This window comes from Triticum dicoccoides, chromosome 2B (genome assembly GCF_002162155.2).
Source record: "Triticum dicoccoides isolate Atlit2015 ecotype Zavitan chromosome 2B, WEW_v2.0, whole genome shotgun sequence".
NCBI lineage: Eukaryota > Viridiplantae > Streptophyta > Magnoliopsida > Poales > Poaceae > Triticum > Triticum dicoccoides.
This window is the reverse complement of record NC_041383.1, coordinates 504,665,616-504,691,301: the sequence shown is the minus strand read 5'-3', so window position 1 is coordinate 504,691,301 and position 25,686 is coordinate 504,665,616.

Sequence of the window (25,686 nt, the reverse complement as noted above, 5' to 3'; positions counted from 1 at the left end):
GACTCGTGAAATATTATACTCTCTACGGTTGTGTGTGGTACTTGTTTTGCAGAGTCGGACACGTTTCCTGTGTTCAGAAGACTATGTTGGATTATTCGGAGAAGGAACCCGCCTTGCAATGCCGAAGACAATCTACACGCCAGACTCATCCTCATTGAAGCCTGGTTCAGGGGCTACGGAGGGAGTCCTAGACTAAGGGGTCCTCGGACATCCGGACTATATACTTTGGCCGGACTGTTGGACTATGAAGATACAATATAGAAGACTTCGTCCCGTGTCCGGATGGGACTCTCCTTTGCATGGAGGCAAGCTTGGCAATTCGGATATGTAGATTCCTTTCTCTGTAACCGACCTTATGTAACCCTAGCCCCGTCCGGTGTCTATATAAACTGGAGGGTTTAGTCCGTAGGACAACAATCATAATCTCATAGGCTAGCTTCTAGGGTTTAGCCATTACAATCTTGTGGTAGATCAACTCTTGTAATACTCATATTCATTAAGATCAATCAAGTAGGAAGTAGGGTCTTACCTCCATAGAGAGGGCCCGAACCTGGGTAAATATTGTGTCCCGCACCTCCTGTTACCATTAGCCTTAGACACACAACTCGAGACCCCCTACCCGAGATCCGCTGTTTTTGACACTGACATAGATCCTTAATTCTATACATGTATCTAAAGAATGCAAGCATTACTTTTTTAGGGGGGGGGGGTGCAAAGAATTACCGCATCAATACGCATCATTACAAAAGAAAAGGTATCGGTAGGCTGCAAAGATCGGTCCCTCGTCAGAGTTTCTTAGTATCATTCCGGAACCCGAAGTTCCATTGGAGGAAAACGAGCCATTGACCGACAAGGCGACATGCCCAGTAGCCAGAGCAGGCCATAGATTAGACTGTGAAGGCACCTTTTCCCCAGTTTAGGCTCGAACTCATACTCCACCATCTTTCCCTTTATCATCTCTTCTATGCTATACTTCTTTGCATGCCAAATAGAGTGCAATTAGCTATTTAGAAAATCAACAGAAACATGAAAAGGGACATGGTATTTCTACCATGCAGCACGTCTGTCCCCAAGTTCCAGATTCTCCATATTAAAAGAGATAATGTTGTGCCTTCTTCTCTGAGGACACATCGGAAATAGCATTGCTCCAATGGCGACTCAGACGGATCAGATGGGTGCTTGCACTTACTTTGGATGGGGGGCCCTTGGTCCCGGGGCACATCAGATGCACGCGTTGCTACAGTGGTTGGATTCCATGGGCAATGACCACCGCCATCACGTTGATAAGGGTTAGCTTGTGGAGGCCAAGGCAGGTAACCTAGGCTGCTCATTGAGGGAGTCCTGGATTATGGGGTCCTCGGAGAGCTGGCCTATGTGACATGGGCCAGACTGATGGGCCGTGAAGATACAGAACCAAAGGCCTTCTCCCGTGTCCGGATGGGACTCTCCTTTGCATGGACGGCAAGCTTGGCGTCCGGATGTGTAGCTTCCTTCCTCTGTAAAACGACTTAGTACACCCCTAGTCCCCTCCAGTGCCTATATAAACCGGAGGGTTTAGTCTTTAGGGGGAAACACAATTATACAGGCTAGACATATATGGTTTAGCCATTACGATCTCAAGGTATATCAGCTCTTGTAACCCCTATACTCATCAAAGTCAATCAAGCAGGAAGTAGGGTATTACCTCCATTAAGAGGGCCCAAACCTAGGTAAACATCGTGTCCCCTGCCTCCTTGTTACCTTCGATCCTCAGAAGCACAATTCGGGACCCCCTACCCGAGATCTGCCGGTTTTGAAATCGACATTGGTGCTTTCATTGAGAGTTCCTCTATGCCGTCAACAGAAGGATTGATGGCTCGCTGTAACACCCCTAGTGTTATGCTACAATAACCCTGTATGATTAAGCTAATCATTTTTCCAAACAGTGCTTAATCACCTTTGTTCAATATCCCATTTGAAATTCCAGTTAATTCAAATTCAAGTGAAGCTTGCAGTTTCTCAAAAGTTGCTGGAAAAATGTTCATCATTTGTCAAAAATTTCATAACAATTATTTGTTAAGGAACAAAACATCACTTTTGTGCAAAGATGAGCATTCGCAATTATAACAACACCAATTCAGCATTTTAAATGCTATCCTATTTATGAAAAATACCAAATGAATTCTTCTGGCCTCCAAAATATTTGTGGCACTGTCTAAAATCACTAGGGAATAAAAGGGGCACTTCCCATATTTTCCTCAGTAAATATCATGCCTAATATTTTTCTTACCCATCTCTGTTTATTAAATAAAAGCAAAGCAAAAAAATCAGAAAAGAGAAAGGGCCTACCTAGCCTCTGGCCTAAGGCCCAGCGCGGCCCAGCCCACCAGGCGCCCCTGTCTCCCTTCACCTCTGTTCATGGGGGTGCCGTGGACGTCGTGCAGCTGCACATGGCCGGGATGGCCACGTGCCGGCCATCCGCTGCCATCCCACGCAGATAAGGTCGCCGGCGACGCCCCTGCCAACCCTAGATCGCCATTTTCCCCTCGCCCCCCACCCCTCTCTCTCCCCAGATCCCCTTCCCCACCTTACCCGAATGCCACCATCACCATGACTGCGACCTAGCCACGACCACCGTGCACCTCTCGTCGTCCCACTGTGTCCCCGAGGATCACCGCCGTCCGCTACTTCGACTGGCGCATCGCGTTGGAGCTCGAAGCCACCACAGCACCCACGTCGTCGCCGTCTTCCTCCTCTACTCCGACGAGCTTCGCCGCCGATTCTGCCGCACCGGGCCCTCCTCGAGCACGCTTGAGCACATCTGCAGGAGCACTATGAGCATGTGCTTCTTTCCCCTCTCCTCTGAGCTTGACCTCGAGCTCCTAGCTTGCCTCACCGTCATCGCCGTATCTCGTCAGCGCTGTCCATGTCACTGCCGTGCGCACAGCTACCGCAGCCCACGCTTGAGCACATCATCGTGCTCACCATCGCCGTAGGAACCCGGAGCGACCATCCGTTGGTCCTACCGTGCCCAGCATAGCTGTTGCCCATCGCGTCTGACTCCGGCGTCCACCATCCTCGACACCGGCGCCGTCTACGACCGCCCCCGGCCTGGCCACCGCCACGGTTCAATGCAGCTCATCGCTCTCGACCGAATGCACCCCCCATGCGTCCTACCTTGCCCCGTAGCGCCGTCCCAGACGAGGCCCGTAGCTCGCCACCGCCTTAGCTCCTCGCCGGCGCCATTTCCGGCAGCTCCAACTCCGTACGGCCTCACCACGCGACGCGGCGGGCTCTCCCCGTTCGATCGCGCCCGCCCACGCCCGTGTTGCCCCCTGTAAGCGAATCCCGGCCGTCTCCAGCATCGTGTCGCTGCGGGAGAGGTCGCTGGAGCCTTCTCCGGCGCCCTGCCGATGTGGCCGGTCAGGGCCACTCCCCTGGTCACTGCCTTGTGGGCCCTGGGGGCCCTGTTAACTGGGTTGACCCAGTCAACATGCTGACTGGGCAGCCGGTGTCACTGACATGCGGTTCCCACCGCATAATTAGTTTAACTAAAATGTTTTTATAATTAAAATTAATTAGTTAGTTAAATGAATCACTGACAGGTGGGGTCTAGTAGCTAATTAACTCTGCTTAGCTAAAATAAAATCCAGTTAGCCCCTTTCTCCATGACAGACGGGACCCTCAGGTCAGTTTGACCAGTTAACGGGTCTGTTGACCTGTTGATGTCATGCTGACGTCATTTTTCCATTTATGTTAATTTAAGTAATTTCTGGAAATGGTAAAATCTTTGAAAAATCGTAGAAAAATAATCGTAGCTCGGATGAAAATGTTTTCTGCATGAAAGTTGCTTAGAACGACAAGACGAATCCGAATACGCGGCCCGTTTACCTGTCAGATGCCTCTAACTATATGAACATGGAACATTCGCCCTTCGTTCATCTGTCTGACACAGGTATGGAACCGGGAATACCTTCCCGGTTAAATTCCCCCTTCACCTGTATCGTGCAGCACTACGTTAGAACACTTCTAGCATTGCGTGTTTCCATGTTATGCCTTGTGATGCCTTGTTTGCTTATATTTACTATTTCTTCCCCCTCTTCTTCTCCGGTAGATATTGGGACCGCTGTTGACGCCGTTGTGATCGACTACATCGATGATGACCCTTCTTCCCTTTCATCGAAGCTTCCAGGCAAGCCCCCCCTTTGATCATCTCGATATCGCCCATTCCATTCTCTCATGCTTGCATTAGATTTTGCTATTGTAATTGATTGTTCCTATTCTGATGCATAGCCTGCTTTTGTAACCTGCTTATTGTTACCTACCTGCTTATCCTAAACTGCTTAGTATAGGTTGGTTAGTGATCCATCAGTGACCCCCACCTTGACCTTGTTACCCCTGCTTCATCATCAACGACTCGATCAACATGAATGATGACCAGAGCCCGACACCTCACATCACATCACGCCCCTTTTGTTGCTCGACTCTACAGAGTTACCATCGAGTGCCGAGGGTGGAACCTCATACATCACTCCTGATGAGATCTCTATAGTGTAGCTATTCGGTCGTGGTCATCGAGGGTGATTTCCTCCTTAACCACTTCCGATATGACTCTGTCGTGGAACCATTCAAGTGTGAACCTCGAGGGTGGTTCCTCTTACATTCACCTTGATGATTACATCGAGTGGAATCCACCAGGGGTGGTTCCTCAGGATTCCCCTTGGTGTTAGACACGTTGTTACTATGGTTACTATGACTTTACACTGAACCATGTTACTAAAGATGGGTCGGCCCTGAGGGGTACCCGCGCGAGCTTAATTGCGAGCGATGTAGAGTCAGGTTGATGTAGAAGGTGCCCGTGAGATAATTACGAGGCGTGGCCGGGAATTCTTAGCCCTTGCCACAACCTCGAGATGGGGCGACAGGGTCACATCTTTCGTGAGTCTCTGCTTGTTACCGCACGTTCCTAACCCACTACGATTTGGATATTTGATCCGAGGGGCCTCTGGCCTGATAGCACTAACCATCACGTGGGCATAGTATGAGCGTTCTGCGTCGTATGCATCACCCGAAGCTTAATAGACATTAGCGACTGAGCGGCGCGCGCCGGGTTGGACTGGTAAGCACCAGCCTTTTTATGGAGGTAGCTAGGTCTGCTCATCGGCCGCGTTCGCAACATGCAGGAGTTCCTGGGGTGATGGCCCATGACCCTTGGGGCATATGGTTAGTCCGGCGTGCTAACCTCTCTATTAAGCCTAGGTCGGGTTGCGGCGTATTGTTTGGCCGAGGCCGGGCATGACCCAGAAAAGTGTGTCCGACAAGAGTTAATCGAGCATGGTGGGTAAGTTGGTGCACCCTGCAGGGAAGAAAACATCTATCGATAGCCTATCCTACAGTAACGGACACTTGGAGTTGTATCCCAATCGATACAACCAGAACTGGATGCTGAGCCACGAAATGGATATGTGGCTCCGGGAGTCAAGAAAGGACCCTGGGGCGTTGACAACAACATAAATATGACTTATGTTATACTACTCTACTCCCTCCTCTTGCTGCAAGACGGTGGTTTCCAGAAGATGTTAGTCTTCGATAGGACTAGCTTCTCCCCTCTTATTCTAGCATTCTACAGTTAGTCCATAGATACTACCCCTTTCATTGATACCTATGCATAAGTAGTGTAGATCCTTGCTTGCGAGTACTTTGGAAGAGTAATCACAGTTGCTTTGCTACCCCTTTCCCCCCTTCTTTCTTCTTTCTGGTTGTTGCAACCAGATGGTGGAGTCCAGGAGCTAGATGACACCGACGACTACTACAACCCCGAGGGTGCCTACTACCCCGAGGGTGCCTACTACTACGTGGAGGCCGCCGACGACCAGGAGTAGTTAGGAGGCTCCCAGGTAGGAGGCCTTGCCTTTTTGATCATGTTGTTTTTGTGCTAGCCTTCTTAAGGAAAACTTGTTTAACTTATGTCTGTACTCAGATATTGTTGCTTCCGCTGACTCGTTTGTATTCAAGCTGATGTATTCGAGCCCTTGAGGCCACTAGCTTGTAATATAAGGTTTGTATTATTTTAATTTGTGTCTAGAGTTGTGTTGTGATATCTTCCTATGAGTCCTTGATCTTGATCATACACATTTGCGTGTATGATTAGTGTACGATTGAATCGAGGGCGTCACAAGTTGGTATCAGAGCCAACTGCATGTAGGAGCCCCCTTTCCAACTCCTTGGCCGAAGTTGAGTCTAGTCTTTGGATTTTTTTTACTAACATGGCCGTGTGGATTATGGGCTGACGTCGCCATTGGGTGGTATTAGGATCTTTTATTCCTCATCTATACTCTGGGACTCTGTTCTCTCTTCTATTCGGGTTAAATGAATTTACTAACTACATTAGGTTCTTGTAACGACTTTCCCCGGAGAGCCCTTCATTCCGGATGGTTGCCTGCTTCACGAGAAGACTTCAAAGATACTCTCTGACCTACTCCCGAGAACTTGTGTTCATTTCTTTTGCAATCCCTTAACACCATTGAACCCTTATGGATAACCGCGTACCCTTGTCATTCATACTTCCATCCCTAGTTGTTCCTGTTATTACAAGATAACCGAAAGTATTCTCTGACTTTCGAGAATCCTTTTTCCAACTGCCTTGCGGCTCTTTTCCGCCTGAATAACCCTACGAATAATTCCTGACACTTATCGGGGATTCCTTCATCCCAGTTGATCATATGTCGCACAAAATTCTTTGAATGCAATTCGATCTCCCGAAGATCCTCTGCAGCCTAGTGCTCCCGAAAGTCTGGTGTGCATGCATTATGGTTAAATCCATATGTCCAGCAATATTCATGAACATCCTTTGCCATTGTCATCCTGAGCCTATTGATTCATTATTTTGCGATTGCTCACAATCATCAGTAAAATCCTGAAATTTGACCTTCCTGCTCATACGTCATTCTAGACATGAGTTGGATCTCGGCCAATCATGTTGTAATTGATTGTCCACCTAGTTCCCTTCAACTTGAACGTCGGATTATTTAGCTGTTTCTATAATCTGATGCCTTTGCATTCTTTCCCTCTTCTGATTGAGTATTGATACTCACATCCGATCCACTGAGGACCGCTGAATCCTTTGTTGGATTATTATCTGGCAATGTCCTTCATATTCAAAATCTCGTGCGCTCTTCCCCTGATACATATTGCCTTCGGTAAATTGTATCATGTGCTTATTTTCAACCATGCTCTGCTATTGAGCTGATGTTATATGCTCTGGAAATTAGTGGTATATGTTCCTAAGATACCCCTACGGGTTGAACCTATGCCTTCCCTAATCCATGTGAACTCAAAAGAGATGTGAGTCATACTCTTCTGGTGCTTCACCGACTAAATCTTTTGCACTACAAATTCCTCGAAAATGAGGAGTGAATGAAAGGTTATGCATTGAAGAATTGGGAGTCGACCTTGAACCTTTGTGTTCATGCCCATGGACCCGATGTGGAACTTATCATGGAAGTTGCTCGTAAAAATAATTACCCCTTGTTATAAGTCATCTTGTATCGGTGGTTTGATCATTCATAATTGTGGTTCCGACCATAGTTTTTCCTTAATTCCATTTCCCAGACAAGTTAAAATACTTGTCTCATGCAACTCATTTCACCTGTCCAACCTATAATTTGATATACCTTCAAATTTTTCCTCATATTATCTCAAGGATATTGTGTCATTGCACTACCTCTTGTAAATTCTTAATTGGAGTGATACTCCATCACATCATTCCTAGCCTGATCGGCTATATCATCATCGTGCTAATTTTACTGTGCTACTTGGTCCTTATTCCCGGAGCACAACTTTTCGACGATGAGCGAAGCTTATGCCGATCTTCCTCATCTTATCATTCCACCTTGAACAACAAGCTTGAATCCGAGCTTGTGTCCTACCCGTGGTTCCAATAGCCTTCACTTCATTGTTCCTTTTGCTTGATGTCATTGCTGCTCGATGGCATCTTCATAGAGCCTCTCGACACAATTTGTCATGATCACCATCAATATTCTGCCTTGTTCTAAGATATCAATCGAATTCTTGAGGAGAAATACCATCCTTGCCCCTTGATGATTTGTGTTATCATCGACAACATTCTTGCCTCCCCCCAACACAAACTTATTCTGATATTGTTGTAAATACATCCTTTTTGACATGTCGATGGATTGCTGTCGGAACCATCGGCCACGTCTTCATCTTTTCCTGGTAAAATTGTACGAGATGTTCTAGAAATTCCGATGGATCCCTTGAGTATCCAAAGACTGACCTTTACATGATGATCATGTCAATGCTATCCTGAAACACAACTGTGGTACTTCGTTCACCAACAAGAACATTGGCAGCGCAATGCTAAATGTTTCTTGATCTACTATCCACACACCATTGTATGGGTAACATCACGAGTTTCCCTGCCCTTTTCCCTAGTTGGTTAACTACTTGCAGTCCTGTCATGATTATCCCGCTCTGCTTGCTCCTGGGAAGGAGATACACCTAATACTCGTGTATAAACCTCTTCCTTCCCATTGTTTTGTTTAACCTTTCTTGTGATCTGTATGATATAAGCAGTAAATATTTTGCTGCTTAGGTAAACACCTCGATGCACAACTCTGTCAATAAGGCCCTGTTACTATTGATGATGACATTTCGGTAACCACCGATGGACGAGAACTTTGCCTATTGGTCCGCCTCCTATCAACGAGCAGGAAAATGGTTCTCTTCATCCCTCGCCCTTGGTACCAACGTTGTTGCCAACTTAACTGACAGGCTATCCTCTGACATGCCTTGCTACCATGACCGTGCAATATGTCAACGTCCTTCCTACTTTTGAACCACATGGTGGGACCATAACCCAAAGTTCCATAGGATCGAAACCTGACTCCTGTACATCCTTGGTTCCGAAGTATCCTTTTTCACTTGCCTTCGTATGTAATTCACGAGCCACCTTCCTAGTGATCTATTCTAGTATCAGACGTAATAATGTTTTTTGTTGTTGCTCTGAACCCCTTTCACCTTTTGATTAGGCATCGAATGATTGCCTTCCCATTAAAACTTCTCATGGTACCTTCATAGTTTGCTCTCAATGTTTTATTAAGTTTCAACTCGAGAGATACTTCCGTCTCATTCCCTGAATTGTTCACCAGATAATTAACCCTATAAGTGTCAGTTCTTCCGAAGTTATTCTTTACTTCCCCACTTAAATCTCGGGACAAGATTTGTTGTAGTGGAGGAGATTTGTAACACCCCCAGTGTCATGCTACACTAACCCTCTATGATTAAGCTAATAATTTTTCCAAACAGTGCTTAATCACCTTTGTTCAATATCCCATTTGAAATTCCAGTCAATTCAAATTCAAGTGAAGTTTGAAGTTGCTCAAAAGTTGCTGGAAACATGTTCATCATTTGTCAAAAATTTCATAAAATTATTTGTTAAGGAACACAACATCACATTTCTGCAAAGATGAGAATTAGCAATTATAACAACACCAATTTAGCATTTTAAATGCTATCCTATTTATGAAAAATACCAAATGAATTCTTCTGGTCTCCAAAATATTTGTGGCACTGTCTAAAATCACCAGGGAATAAAAGGGGAACTTCCCATATTTTCCTCAGTAAATATATTGCCTAATATTTTTCTTACCCATCTCTATTTATTAAATAAAAGAAAAGTAAAAAAATTAGAAAAGAGAAAGGGCCTACCTGGCCTCTGGCCTAAGGCCCAGCGCGGCCCAGCCCACCAGACGCCCATGTCTCCCTTCACCTCTGTTCACGGGGGCGCCATGGCCGTGCAGCCGCACATGGCCGGGATGGCCACGTGCCGGCCATCCGCTGCCGTCCCGCGTGGATAAGGTCGTCGGTGACGCCCCTGCCAACCCTAGATCGCCATTTTCCCCTAGCCCCCACTCCTCTCTGTCTCCCAGATCCCCTTCCCCACCTCGCCCGAACGCCACCATCAGCATGATTGCGACGTAGCCACGGGCACCGTGCCCCTCTCGTCGTCCCACTGTGTCCCCGAGGATCACCGTCGTCCGCTTCTTCGACTGGCGCATCGCGTTGGAGCTCGAAGCCACCACATCGCCCACGTCATCGCCGTCTTCCTCCTCTGCTCTGACGAGCTTCACCGCCGATTCTACCGCACCGAGCCCTCCTCGAGCACGCTTGAGCACATCTGCAGGAGCACTATGAGCCTGCACTTCTTTCCCCACTCCTTTGAGCTCGATCTTGAGCTCCTAGCTCGCCTCAGCATCGTCGCCGTATCTCGCCACTGCCATCCATGTCACAGCCGCGCGCACAGCTACCATAGCCCATGCTTGAGCACATCATCATGCTCATCATCACCGTAGGAACCTGGAGCGACCATCCATTGGTCCTACCGTGCCCAGCATAGCCGTTCCCCATCGCGTCTGACTCCGGCGTCCGCCAACCTCGACGCCAGCACCGTCTACGGCCGCCCCGGCCCGGCCACCGCCACAATTCAACGCAGCTCATCGCTCTCGACCTAACGCACCCCCCACGTGTCCTGCCTTGCCCTGTAGTGCCGTCCCCGACGAGGCCCGTTGCTCACCGCCGCCTTAGCTCGTCGTCGGTGCTGTTTCCGGCAGCTCCAGCTCCGGCCGGCCTCACCACGCGACGTGGCGGGCTGTTCTCGTTCGAATGCACCCACTCGCCCCCGTGTTGCCCCCCTGTAAGCGAATCCTAGCCGTCTCCGACATCGTGCCGCCACGGGAGAGGTCGCCGGAGCCTTCTCCGGCGCCCTGCCGATGTGGCCGGTCAGGGCCACTCCCCTGGTCACTGCCTCATGGGCCCTGGGGGCCCTGTTGACTGGGTTGACCCAGTCAACATGCTGATTGGACAGCCGGTGTCACTGACATGCGGTCCCCACCGCATAATTAGTTTAACTAAAATGTTTTTATAATTAGAATTAATTATTTAGTTAAATGAGTCACTGACAGGTGGGGTCCAGTAGCTAATTAACTCTGCTTAGCTAAAATAAAATCATTTTAGCCCCTTTGTCCATGACAGACGGGACCCTCAGGTCAGTTTGACCAGTCAACGGGTCTGTTGACCTGCTGATGTCATGCTGACGTCATTTTTCCATTTCTGTTAATTTAAGTAATTTCTGGAAATGCTAAAATCTTTGAAAAATCATAGAAAAATAATCGTAGCTCGGATGAAAATGTTTTCTACATGAAAGTTGCTCAGAACAACAAGACAAATCCGAATTCACGGTCTGATTACCTGTTAGATGCCTCTAACTATCTGAACATGGAACATTCCCCCTCCGTTCATCTGTCTGACACAGGTTTGGAACCGGGAATACCTTCCCGGTTAAATCCCCCCTTCACCAGTATCGTGCAGCACTACGTTAGAACACTTCTAGCGCTGCGTATTGCCATGTTATGCCTTGTGATGCCTTGTTTGCTTATATTTACTATTTCTTCCCCCTCTTCTTATCCGGTAGACGTCGAGACCGCTGTTGACACCGCTGTGATCGACTACGTCGACGATGATCCTTCTTCCCTTTCAGCGGAGCTTCTAGGCAAGCCCCCCCTTTGATCATCCCGTTATTGCCCATTCCATTCTCTCATGCTTGCATTATATTTTGCTACTGTAATTGATTGTTCCTATTCGGATGCATAGCCTGCTTTTGTAACCTGCTTATTGTTACCTACCTGCTTATCCTAAACTGCTTAGTATAGGTTGGTTAGTAATCCTTCAGTGACCCCCACCTTGTCCTTGTTGCCCATGCTTCATCATCGACGACTCGATCAACGTGATCGATGACCAGAGCCCGACACCTCACATCACATCACGCCCCTTTTGTTGCTCGACTCTGTAGAGTTACCATCGAGTGCCGAGGGTGGAACCTTATACATCACTCCTGATGAGATCTATGTAGTGTAGCTATTCGGTCATGGTCATCAAGGGTGATTTCCTCCTTAACCACTTCCGATATGACTCTGTCGTGCAACCCCTCAAGTGTGACTCTCGTGGGTGGTTCCTCTTACGTTCACCTTGATGATTACATCGAGTGGAATCCATCGAGGGTGGTTCCTCACGGTTCCCCTTGGTGTTAGACACACAATTACTATGGTTACTATGACTTTGTCGGCCCTGAGGGGTACCCGCGCGATCTTAATTGCGAGTGATGTGGAGTCGGGTTGACCTAGAAGGTGCCCGCGAGATAATTACGAGGCATGGGCGGGCATTCTTAGCCCTTGGCGCAAGTCCTCGAGACGGGGCGACGGGGTCACATCTTTCATGAGTCTCTGCTTGTTACCGTGTGTTCCTAGTCCACTACGATTTGGATATTTATTCTGAGGTGCCTCTGGCCTGTAGCACTAACCATCACGTGGGCATAGTATGTGCGTTCTGCGTCATATGCATCAGCCGAAGCTTAATATACGTCAGCGACTGAGCGGCGTGCACCGGGTTGGACTGGTAAGCACCTGCCTTTTTAATTAGGAGGTAGCTAGGTCTGCTCACCGGCCGCGTTGGCAACGTGCAGGAGTTCCCGGGGCGATGGCCCATGTCCCCTGGGGGCATAGGGTTAGTCCGGCGTGCCGACCTCTCTATTAAGCCTAGGTCAGGTTGCGGCGTATTGTTTGGCCGAGGTCAGGCATGACCTAGAAAAGTGTGTCCGGCCGGAGTTAATTGAGCATGGTGGGTAAGTTGGTGCACCCCTGCAGGGAAGAAAACATCTATCGATAGCCTGTCCTACGGTAACGGACACTTGGAGTTGTATCCCGATTGATACAACTAGAACTGGATGCTGAGGCATGAAATGGATATGTTGCTCCGGGAGTCGAGAAAGGATCCCGGGGCGTTGACAACAACATAAATATGACTTATATTATACTACTCTACTCCCTCCTCTTGCTGTAAGATGGTGGTTTCTAGAAGATGCTAGTCTTCGATAGGACTTGCTTCTCCCCCTTTTATTCTAGCATTCTGCAGTTAGTCCACAGATAGTACCCCTTTCATTGATACCTATGCATAAGTAGTGTAGATCCTTGCTTGCGAGTACTTTGGATGAGTACTCATGGTTGCTTTGCTACCTGAGGGAGTCCCGAACTAGGGGGTGTCCGGATAGCCGAACTATCATCATCGGCCGGACTCCAAGACTATGAAGATACAAGACTGAAGACTTCGTCCTGTGTCCGGATGGGACTTTCGTTGGCGTGGAAGGCAAGCTTGGCGATACGGATATGTAGATCTCCTACCTTTGTAACCGACTTTGTGTAATCCTAGCCCTCTCCGGTGTCTATATAAACCGGATGGCTTTAGTCCATAGGACGAACAACAATCATACCATAGGTTAGCTTCTAGGGTTTAGCCTCCTTGATCTCATGGTAGATCCACTCTTGTAACACACATCATCAATATTAATCAAGCAGGACGTAGGGTTTTACCTCCATCAAGAGGGCCCGAACCTGGGTAAAACATCGTGTCCCTTGTCTCCTGTTACCATCCTCCTAGACGCACAGTTCGGGACCCCCTACCCGAGATCCGCCGGTTTTGACACCGACATTGGTGCTTTCATTGAGAGTTCCTCTGTGCCGTCACCATCAGGAAGGATGCCTTTTCCCGTCTTCAAAGACGGCACCATCGTCAAGGGAGCTTTGGCCGCCGGCCAGACTATCCGGCTAGGCGGTTTTCTTATGACCGCCTGTTCGGCCACCGCTCCGACAATGACCTCTCAGGTCATTAAAGGCGATCTTCACGTCAGCTCAGAATTCGCCAAGCAGCTAGATCCGATTGAGCTCTCCTCCGTAAACGAGCTCTTGGATCGCATCGCAGCCCTGGGAGTCGCTACCGACTACGATCAGATTGGGTTTAAAACCGATCTGAGAGAAATTAACTCTCCCTAGGTTACCCACCACGTTGTTGTGGTAGAGGAACAATGCGACGACTCTTCTTCTATGTTAAAAACCAACTATGTCCGGATTCCCGATCCCTCTATGCCGGATTCCTGCGGAGGAACGGACGCTAATCAAATACTGAACCTAAAGTCAGGCATCGGACCAGATTTGTTGGAAAGCGTCCAGCAAACCAAACTTCCGAATCCGGAAGCTTCTTGTCCTTTGAGCCTCAGATTGGGCGGGGTTCCGAACTTGATTCCACCTGCCCACCCAAACATAAGCGATCTATCTCAAATACGGCAAGAGCCCGATGAAATAGTACATCATTACTGGGCCAGATTCCTCCTGGTTATGGACAGGATAAAGGACTGTCGTGAAGAAAGCGCGATTTCAATCTTCTGCAACAATTGCACAGACAAGGGAATCATAAACGCCATCAGTCGTCGTGAAGTTACACACTTCGCCGACCTAGCGACCACTGTACAAAAATACTGCGCGATGGAAAGTGCCTAGAAAACCGAAACTAGGTTTTGGGACAATCCGGCCCTGAATACAACCCCAGTCCGAAATAAAAGGGTGCGTCATACTCAAGCACCTGGGTTAAAAACCAAAAAGCAAAAACCCCATAAAGGGTACGGAACCGTACTGGAGGGATGGCTCAACGGACCCTGCAAAATCCACAGTACGGAGGGCGCCACTCCAACACATAGCCTTCGAGCATGTTGGATATTACGGGAGGTGGCCAAAAGTGGCGAAGGCTTTTTAGCCCCGGGCAACCAGCCCAGCAGCACTAGTACGGTATTAACAGTCTTCAAGACTTTCGCATCAAATAATATGCGGAAACGAACAATCTGCAGTCTTGCCGAAGTCTACCAAGTAGCAACAACAAATCCATGGAGCGACACGGCTATCACCTTCAATGCCAGCGATGAACCTAAATTCCGAACAGCTAGAGCACCAGCCGCATTGGTCCTCAGTCCGATAGTGGACGTCTTTCGTCTTACCAAGGTACTCATGGATGGCGGCAGCGGATTAAACCTCATCTACGAGGAAACCCTTCAAAAAATGGAAATTGACTGGAGCCGCATTGAGTGAAGCAGCACAACCTTCAGGGGAATAATCCCTAGTCGAGAAGTACGCTGCACAGGAAAAATCACATTAGATGTAGTGTTCGGCTCGCCAGACAGTTATAGGTCCGAAGAGGTCACATTCCAAGTGGCCCCATTCGGCAGCGGATACCACGCTTTGTTAGGGCGAGAGGCATTCACAATCTTCCAAGCTATACCCCATTACAGGTACATGAAGCTCAAAATGCATGGACCCAATGGAATAATCACTCTCGCCAGTGATCCAGATACAACACTCCGCGCTGAAAATAAGACAGCCGCACTAGCCCTAGAGGCATTATCCGAAGCCCTGGCGGCAGAGGAATTAACTGCGCTGCGCTCCATGGTGGATAGGGACGATGTTATACTCGATAAGAGGTCCAAGTCTACCTCTTTTAATCCAGCAGACAAAATAGTCAAATTTCAGGTCCATCCAACGGACCCCACAAAGACGGCATCCATTGGGGCACAATTAAATCCTGATGTAGAAGCCGCACTATGAGAATTCCTTCGGGAAAATTGGGACATGCCAGGAATCCCACGCAGGCTGGCAGAGCACAGCCTAAATATCCTAAAAGGATTCAAGCTAGTCAAACAAGCTCTTGGGCGAATTTCCGAACCCAAAAGACAAGCAATGGGAGAGGAGCTAGCCAAACTCTTAGAAGCCAGATTCATCAGAGATATCAAACATCCGGACTGGCTAGCCAACCTGGTAATGGTACCAAAAAAGGACAAATCCTGGCCTCTGCATCGATTTCAAAGACCTTAACAAGGCTGTCCAAAGGACCCTTTCCCTCTCCCTCGCATCGACCAAATCATCGATGCTACTGCAGGGCGCGATTCATTGTGCTTCCTCGATGCATACTCCGGATACCATCAAATCAAGATGCGGAAGAAGACCAGGCCGCAACGGAATTCATTACTCCATATGGGCCATTCTGCTTCAACACAATGCCCTTCGGACTCAAAAACGCCGGCGCAACATATCAGCGCATGATTCAGACATGTCTGGCTACCCAGATAGGCAAAACAGTAGAGGCATACGTAGACGATGTGGTCGTCAAGACCAAACACGTCGAAACTCTAGTAGACGACTTGAGGGTGACATTTGACAACCTCCGAGCATATGACATTAAGCTCAACCCGGAAAAGTGTGTCTTCGGAGTACCAGCCGGAAAGCTTTTAGGCTTCATTGTATCCGGTAGAGGAATTGAAGCAAACCCAGCCAAGATCCGAGCTCTGCCACAATTGGATATCCCAAAAGACCTCAAGCAAATACAAAAACTAACTGGGTGCGTAGCGGCTCTAAGCCGCTTCATCTCCCGTTTGGGAGAAAAGGCTCTGCCCCTCTATCGCCTCCTCCGGCGCACCGAACACTTCGAATGGACGGATGCCGCCACGGCCGGACTCGAAGAAATCAAGGCCATACTGGCAACAAATCCGGTCCTGGCCGCGCCCAACCTGGGCGAACCTATGTTATTATATATCGCAGCAACACATCAAGTTGTCAGCGCGGTACTCGTGCTCGAACGAGAAACTGAAGGGCATAGATTCCCTCTTCAAAAACCAGTGTACTACGTATCCACTGTCTTAACTCCATGCAAGTCCCGGTACCCACATTATCAAAAGAGAGCGTATGCGGTGTTCATGGCATCCCGGAAGCTGCGACACTACTTTCAAGAGTGTTCCATAACGGTGGCCTCCGAAGTACCTCTCAACGATATTATAAACAATCGCGACGCAATGGGCAGGATTGCAAAATGGGCCATCGAGCTCTTACCATTTGACATAACCTACAAACCACGGCGAGCTATAAAGTCGCAAGTCCTGGCTGACTTCGTCGCCGAATGGACCAAAGCCGAACTCCCTAAAGAGTACGACGCGTACTCCAATTGGATCATGCATTTTGATGGATCCAAAATGTTGGCTGGCTTGGGGGCTGGCGTCGTCTTGACGTCCCCAACTGGAGACACAGTCCAATACGTACTTCAAATAATGTACATGGACTCCAACAATGCAGCCGAATACGAGGCCCTTCTACACGGCCTCCGGATGGCAATCTCCATTGGCATTCAACGCCTAGAGGTGCGCAGGGATTCAAACCTCGCAATATCCCAAGTAAATGGAGACTTTGACGCCAAAGATCCGAAAATGGCAGCTTACCGCAACGCCGTCCTAAAAATGTCAGCTCGGTTCGAAGGACTCGAATTCCATCACGTAGCCTGGGATAATAACCAGGCAGCAGACGTGTTAGCACGCATCAGCGCAAAACGTGACGCCGTCCCTCCAAACATCTTCTTGGAACGGCTCTTTAAGCCATCCGTATTATGGGAAGAGGAGTCCGGAAATAACAATCCGGAGACAACTGCATCACCTAACTTAGACAATTCTGACACGATCGGCGGCTCAGCCAATGAAATAACACCTTCAGCCCACGAAATAATGGCAGTAATTGCCCCGTGGACGGAACCATTCCTAGCCTACTTAATTAGGCAGGAACTTCCCGAAGACCAAAACGAGGCCCGCTGCATAGTTCGGCGATCTAAAGCCTACAAGGTCCATGAGGGAGAACTTTATAAGAAAAGCACAACCGGAGTCCTTCAAAGGTGTATCTCCGAAGAGGAGGGGCGAAATCTCCTGGCTGAAATTCACGCTGGACTCGGCGGGCACCACGCCGCAGCCCGGGCCCTTGTAGGCAAGGCCTTCCGTACAGGATTTTACTGGCCAACAGCCCGGGCAGATGCTCAGGACTTAGTCCAACAATGCGTCGGTTGCCAGCTCTTTGCTAATCAGAGCCACATGCCACCCACCGCCCTCAAAACTATACCCATCACCTGGCCGTTCGCGGTCTGGGGGCTTGACATGGTTGGACCCCTTAAAGGGGGAACCCACAAGCGCAAATACTTATTGGTCATGGTGGACAAATTCACCAAATGGATTGAAGCCAAGCCGGTTAAAACGGCAGAATCCGGACCTGTGATAGACTTCATATCCGGGGTAGTACACCGTTTTGGCGTCCCCCACAGCATCATCACTGATAACGGCACGAATTTCACGGCCGACGAGGTTAAACTCTGGTGCAAAAACATGGGCATCAAGCTCGACTACGCTTCAGTCTATCACCCTTAAACTAACGGTCAAGTCGAACGAGCAAATGGTCTAATCATGAGCGGCATCAAACCCCGACTAGTGCGGTCCCTCAAGGAATCTAACACGCACTAGGTAGAGAAGCTCGACTCCGTACTCTGGGGGCTGCGGACCACGCCAAACCGAACTACCGGATTCACACCATTTTTATGGTGTACGGCGCAGAGGCAGTTCTGTCCTGCGATATAATTCATGACTCACCTCGCGTGCGCATGTACGGAGAAAGAGAAGCCGAGCTGGATCGGCAGGACAGTTTGGACGCCTTAGAGGAAGAGTGGGACGTGGCAAAAGCTTGTTCCGCATTTTATCAACAGCAGGCTCGAAGATATCAAAGCAGAGAAGTACGGGCCAAAGCTTACAATGTTGGCGAACTTGTTCTACGCCTGCCGGACAAGAAAAAGGACAAACTTAAGCCCAAGTGGGAAGGTCCCTTCATCATCGACCAAGTCCTGACCGGCGGAGCATACCGTCTACGTAACGCATCTGACAACCAACTCGAGCCGAACCCATGGAACGCAGCCCGTCTCCGAAGATTCTATGCCTAACGCCGGACTCAGAGTTCGTCTCACTCCTCCGTCCACCTTTTTACATTTTCACTATCTCTTGTCCCCCTCCTTCTTCCCACTTTTTTCTTCAATACCTTTGATAGGCTGATTTGCGCATTGTTCGCACACACTCGATGTGCTCCTAGCACTCGTTATACCTGGGGGCTTCCTTAACAGAAGCTTATTCATACAGGCTTCATGCCCAACACATGTGTCATACTTCCGCATGTACCTTTTATTCACCATTATATGCATCGATATGACTTAAGTTTTGGCCAAGCTGCGTTGCCTGGCTCCTGTGCTTACCCCTACGTTCCCGATTGTTCGGCTAGGAGGTAAAGGGAGCACCTCTGTGATTGTTACTGCCGGGTCAGCCGGATGTGTACCTCAGACTGGGTGAAGCCGAAAGCTAGCGTTCTTAAGAGAATATTCGGTCGGTGACTTGAAAGATGATTTATTACTTACTTACTTATTTGCCCCCAGATGCTTTTTCTGCTATTTTCGCAGTCCGGACATGCACTTTAGGGCATGCCTCCTAGGGAAAGGAACCCTTAACGGAACTATTCTCCCTGGAAGATGTTTCTTACTAACCATGTAATATAACATAGCTAGTTGGGCACTTGTCTGATAAAGCAATTATGACCCCGACGCCTTGTCTCCACGCATGCCCCGGTTCTTCTATAACCGTAAGGGTATTCGGACACACTCCGGACTGTTGGGTCCGGAGGTTGAAGCGAAAAGGTCCGCAAAGACAAACGATCTACAATCCGGCTAGAAGGCATTTTACATGTCATTTCAAATTACATCGTCAAACTGACTGATTGTACTCCTCTTCAATCCCATCCAACAGGCTGTCTAATTTACAGTCCCGTTGGGAATATTTCGCGGCCAGTTCTACTTTGTCGTACATCAAGCTCACAGGGATCTCCTTCCCATCAGGCCCCGCAGGTCCGACCTCGGCCATGTGGTTTGGGTCAGCCTTCGGATACCGCGTCTTCACCATGGCCCAGGCCTCCCTGGCGCCTTGACGGCAGGCCGATATTTTCCACAGACGGAGGTGTCATCGTGCTCCCTGAAGCTTCTCAGCAAGCTCTCCAAGGCCCTCGGGTAGGGAGGCGGAAGGCCATAAAGCCTGAACGACGCCACTCATCGCCTGCCGAACACGTTCGAGCAGTTGAACCAGCTCGGGAAGTTGGTCACCAGTTGAACCAGGCATTTCCTCCGCAGGGCGACCTGTGAGCACACCTAAAGACACATTTCTGTCAATCGACTTCCTCGCCGAATTCTTCTTTTCAAAAGAATTTGCTCAAGCACTTACTATAAATGCCGCGACGAAGCCGCTGATTCTCCTTCACGGAGCCAGATAGCTGGGCCCGAACACCTTTCAGCTCTTCTCCTAGCTGGGTGTGGGCATCTTGGAGCTTGTTTCTCTCCTGCTGCACCTTCATAAGCACCCTCTCGCCGGCCTTTAGCTGACGTAGTAGCTGTTGCTTGTCCGGATCTAGTCTGGCGCCCTCTGCAATATTATTGTCAGATTTACGCACACGCCGCACTTTGTTAACTACTTATCTTTTCGTAGTACGTATTACCAGCGGGGGTCTCTGTTGCTTCCCCTGTGGTGGCTAGTGCGGCCTCAAGTTGGGGCTTGCACTCTTGGAGCTCCTGGGACAGGTGGGTATTCTTCTCCGTAAGATCCTGCATAATAAATGATCCTTAAATCAGTTATTTTAACTATTTTAAGTCTCGGGGGCTACTAGCATATATAACTATTAAAATTACTTACCCGTATGTCCTTCACATACTGCTCCGTGGCTCTGGTTAAACCATCTTGAGCAGCACGGAGGTGCGTGTTTCCCGCATCAAAGGCATTCAACGCCTCCGGGGAGAAACACGTGTCACGAAGAACTGTCCGGCGACGCCTGTGATTCATGGCGCTCTCCACCTCAGACCGGGTGGCGGACATCCTGTCGGCATCCTCCGTCGGAGGAGCATCTGGCTCTTGCCCTCTGTTCGCCTCCACTTCCGGACCACGCGATGGAGCATGGCTGGTGGAGGCTTGATTGGCAACCTCTGCGGACACTGTCCGGCAAGCGCTCTTTCTCCTGGAAAAAGTTATGAGCGTTAATATACCTCATAGAGATCCTTCCCTTAAAAACAACGGTGTGCCGTACCGTTGCGGCGACGTTTCGATTTGCGTCGCGCTCCTCTTCCGCCTGCTAGGCCGAACTGACCCTTGCTGGTCAGCCGCCGCAGGTTTGGCTTCCCGCCTTAAAGGCACCTCCTGCGATGCACCATCAGTATAGGATGGTCAGAATTGAGCATGGATCAAAAGATGGTGTCAAGACCTCGGTCGTAGTCACCTGGGAGGCCGGAATCAAACCGGGGTAGTCAGCCGTAATGGCGACTAGGGCATTGTCCATGCTAAGTTGGTGGAACACACCGTCAATGAGCTCCACCTTTATGTCCGGATCCTCTTCGGAGGTCGGATCAAGGGATCGTTCCGGATCCTCGGGCTGTGGTGTTAGGCTTCGTATGCCCTCCACGTCCCGGCGCAGCTCCTGTGCCGAAATCACAAAGTAAAATACTTGACTTTGGAAGTATGGATTGGGTAGATAAACATCCGCTTACCCAGCTCCGAGGGTTGTTCATGGAGAATCCGTTCAATGGATTCATGCGGAGAAAGTCCTCCTCCTCCCCCTTGTACAAGCCGGACAGGATCTTTGCCAGATCGGCTGCCGAGCTCGGCCCTTTGCGGCCGTGACGGGTGGCATCGTCTTCCCCGTTGAAATCCCACATAGGATGGCCCCTATATTGGAGTGGCTACACCCCTCACATAATGCACGTGGCCATGATTCCAATCATGGTCAATCCGGAGTGGGCGAGTAACCTGATCCGGCCCATCAGATAATGGACGCTCCTATCATCCTCCCGTTGAGGGCTCCGCGGGCGCCAACTCAGGCGTTTCTTCAAGGGAGCATTACTGAACTCCGGAAGGCCGATCCGAACTAGATCCGGCAGAGGGGCGTCCTCCATGTAGAACCATTTCGAAGGCCAGTCTTCGGACGCCTTCTTCGGGGTGCCGGATAGATATTCGGTCCCGGCGATGCGCCATATTTCGGCTCCGCCCACTTGATATATCGACCCCTCATGAGAATGGGGTACAAGGCAAAACAATCTCTTCCACAACGCAAAATGGGGCTCGATGCCCAGGAACAGCTCGCAAAGAGCTACAAAGCCCGCGATGTGCAAAAAGGAGGCAGGTGTGAGGTGGTGAAGCTGGAGTCCGTAGAACTCCAGGAGCCCCCGGAGAAACGGATGTATGGGAAATCTGAGACCTCTTATTAGATAAGGGATGAAGCATACCCGCTCTCCTTTGGAAGGGTTGGGGACGCTGCCTGCTTTCCACCCTTGAAGGTGGCCAGTCTGGCTCGAACCGGAACCATGAAAGCTGGGGGAAGATATCCCTCGGTTTGGAGCGCCACTAGCTCGCTGTGTGGAACTGAGCATCTCCCCCAATCTCCTGGCTTAGGGCTGGGAGCGCGAGAGGAGGAGCCGCGTCGACTATCCATGATGGAATGGATTTTTGTCAGAAGCGCTTCGATGAGAACTTGCGAGTGGAGGATGGAGTGAGCTGGATCTAGATCCTCGCCTCTCTTATAGGCGGCTCGTTCGCACGGCTAGGGGGTAAAATGTAAAAATACCCTAGCTTTTCGCATTCGTACGACACGTGGAAGAAGGCCATTATTGGGCGCAGAAGCCAAGGAGCGCAACATTTATAAGGAAGCCGAACACTATTCGACAGGAACATGAAGTTTGAAGGAGAACCCGCCTTGCAACACCGAAGACAATATACGCGCCAGACTCGTCGTCGCTGAAGCCTGGTTCGGGGGCTACTGAGGGAGTCCTGGACTAGGGGGTGTCTGGATAGCCGAACTATCATCATCGGCCGGACTCCAAGACTATGAAGATACAAGACTGAAGACTTCGTCCCATGTCCGGATGGGACTTTCCTTGGCGTGGAAGGCAAGCTTGGTGATACGGATATGTAGATCTCCTACCTTTGTAAACGACTTTGTGTAACCCTAGCCCTCTCCGGTGTCTATATAAACCGGATGGCTTTAGTCCATAGGACGAACAACAATCATACCATAGGCTAGCTTCTAGGGTTTAGCCTCCTTGATCTCGTGGTAGATCCACTCTTGTAACACACATCATTAATATTAATCAAGCATGACGTAGGGTTTTACCTCCATCAAGAGGGCCCGAACCTGGGTAAAACATCGTGTCCCTTGTCTCTTGTTACCATCCGCCTAGACACACAGGTCGGGACCCCCTACCCGAGATCCGCCGGTTTTGACACCGACACTACCCCTTATCCCCTTCTTTCTTCTTCCTGGTTGTTGCAACCAGATGGTGGAGTTCAGGAGCCAGATGACACCACCGATGACTACTACAACCCTGAGGGTGCGTACTACTACGTGGAGGCCGCCGCCGACTAGGAGTAGTTAGGAGGCTCCCAGGTAGGAGGCCTTGCCTTTTTGATCATGTTGTTTTTGTGCTAGCCTTCTTAAGGCAAACTTGTTTAACTTATTTCTGTACTCAGATATTGTTGCTTCCGCTGACTCGTTTGTATTCAAGCTGATGTATTCGAGCCCTCGAGGCCCCTGGCTTGTAATATAAGGTTTGTATTATTTTAATTTGTGTCTGGAGTTGTGTTGTGATATCTGCCCGTGAGTCCGTGATCTTGATCGTACACATTTGCGTGTATGATTAGTGTACGATTGAATCGAGGGCGTCACACTCGCCTTGTGATCAAAGACAGCATCACTTCCGGAGAAGCCCTAGCTTTAGGGCAAACCCCCCGGCTCGGTAGCTTCCTCATGGGCGCTCGCCCGACTGTTAAGCCTGAAGCAGCCCAACTCATCGCCAAAAATCGCCTCTATGTCGGCCCTAAATACCACGTCAATATGGATCCGGCAGATGTATCGACCTTAAACGAACTGCTAGATCGCATCACCGCCCTGGGGGTCGCAACCGACTATGATCGGATTGGGCTTAAACCTGATTAGAGAAAAATCAGATCTCTGTGGATCACCCATCATGTGGCAATCATGGAGGAACAAGCTGACAATGAATCTTCTCCTACATTGAGAACAAAGTATGTTTGGGTTTCCGAATCCGGAGAACCGGACTTCCCTCCTCTGGAAGACACTTCCTGTCCTCAGAACATTGAATTTGGCACTGAACCTAAGAACAAACCGGATGCTCCGGAGCCCAGGCCTGTAACCTCGGAAATTCTTCAAAATCCGGACTTCTCAGTGGGTCAGGGTTCGGATTCGATCCCACCCACCCACCACAAGCAATATTCCCCAAGCAACTCCGGTCCTCTGGACATATGCGACTTAATGTATGTGCGGCAGCAGCCTCAGGAAACAGTCCACCACTTTTAGGCTAGATTCCTGCTTGTTAAAAACAAAATCAAGGATTGCTGTGACGAGGACGCGATCTTGATATTTTGCAACAATTGCACGGACGAGGGAATCCTTAATGCCCTCAACAGCCGTCGTGTATTGCACTTTGCTGATTTGGTACACATAGTACACAAGTACTGCGCAATGGAAAGCGCTTGGAAAACCCAGACAACGCGCTGGAACCACATGCCTTTAGGCCATCCCCTGGACGGGCAAAGAGGATGCACCCCCGCGGAGCACCCAAACATCATCCCATGGACAAGAAAATTAAACCCATTATAGGACATGAAACTATCCTCGAGGAATGGCTAGACAAACCCTGCAAAATTCACATGACGCCGGATAGCGAACCAACACATAGCCTTCGGGCATGTTGGATACTACGACAGGTGGTCAAAAGCGGCGAGGGCCTCCTCACTAACAACACTCCAAAGAACTATTCTTCAGAGGACAATGATCCCGAAGTATTCACGGTCTTCGAGACCTTTTCTTTGAATAATCGGCGCAAGAGAGCACTCCGCAACCTCGCCGAAGTCTGCCACGTGGCAGCAGTAAATCCTTGGAACGACACAGCGATCACTTTTAATGCCGATGACGAACCAAGAGCCCGCTCAATCTGAGCACCAGCCGCTTTGGTCCTAAACCCAATCGTAGATGGCTTTCGGCTCACTAAAGTGCTCATGGACAGCGGCAACGGACTAAACCTCATTTACAAGGACACACTCAATAAATGCAAATGGACATGAGTTGCATTGAGCAAAGTAACACAACCTTTCACGGTATTATCCCCGGTCAAGAAGCCAGATGCGCGGGAAAAATCAAACTCGATGTGGTATTTGGCATGTCGGAGAACTATAGGTCCGAAGAGTTACTCTTCCATGTGGCACCATTCAACAACGGGTATCATGCTTTGCTGGGGCGAGATGCATTCACGCGCTTCCAAGCCATACCCCATTACGGGTATATGAAGCTCAAAATGCCCGGGCCAAATGGAATTATCACTATCGCAAGTGATCCGAACATAGCACTATGCACCGAAAACAAAACTGCCTCTCTAGAACTTGAGGCATTATCCGAGGCCCTCGTAGCCGAGGAATTGACCACTCTATGTTCCACGGTAGACAGGGACAACGTAATCCTCGATAAGAGATCGAAGTCTACCTCCTTTAAGCCGGCAGACGAAATAGTCAAATTTCAAGTCCACTCGACGGATCCCAATAAAACAGCTTCCATTGGGGCCCAGCTGGATCCAATGGTGGATGCCACATTACACGCATTCCTGCGTGAGAACTGGGACATTTTTTCCTAGCACCCTTTGGACATGCCAGGTATCCCATGAAGACTAGCTAAGCATAGTCTCAACATATTGAAAGGATACAAACCAGTCAAACAAACTCTGCACCGATTATCCAAACCCAAACAACAGGCTATGGGGGAGGACCTAGCCAAGCTACTCGAAGCCGGGTTTATTAGAGAGATTAAACATCTGGACTGGCTAGCAAACCTGGTCATGGTACCTAAGAAGGATAAATCCTGGTGCCTGTGT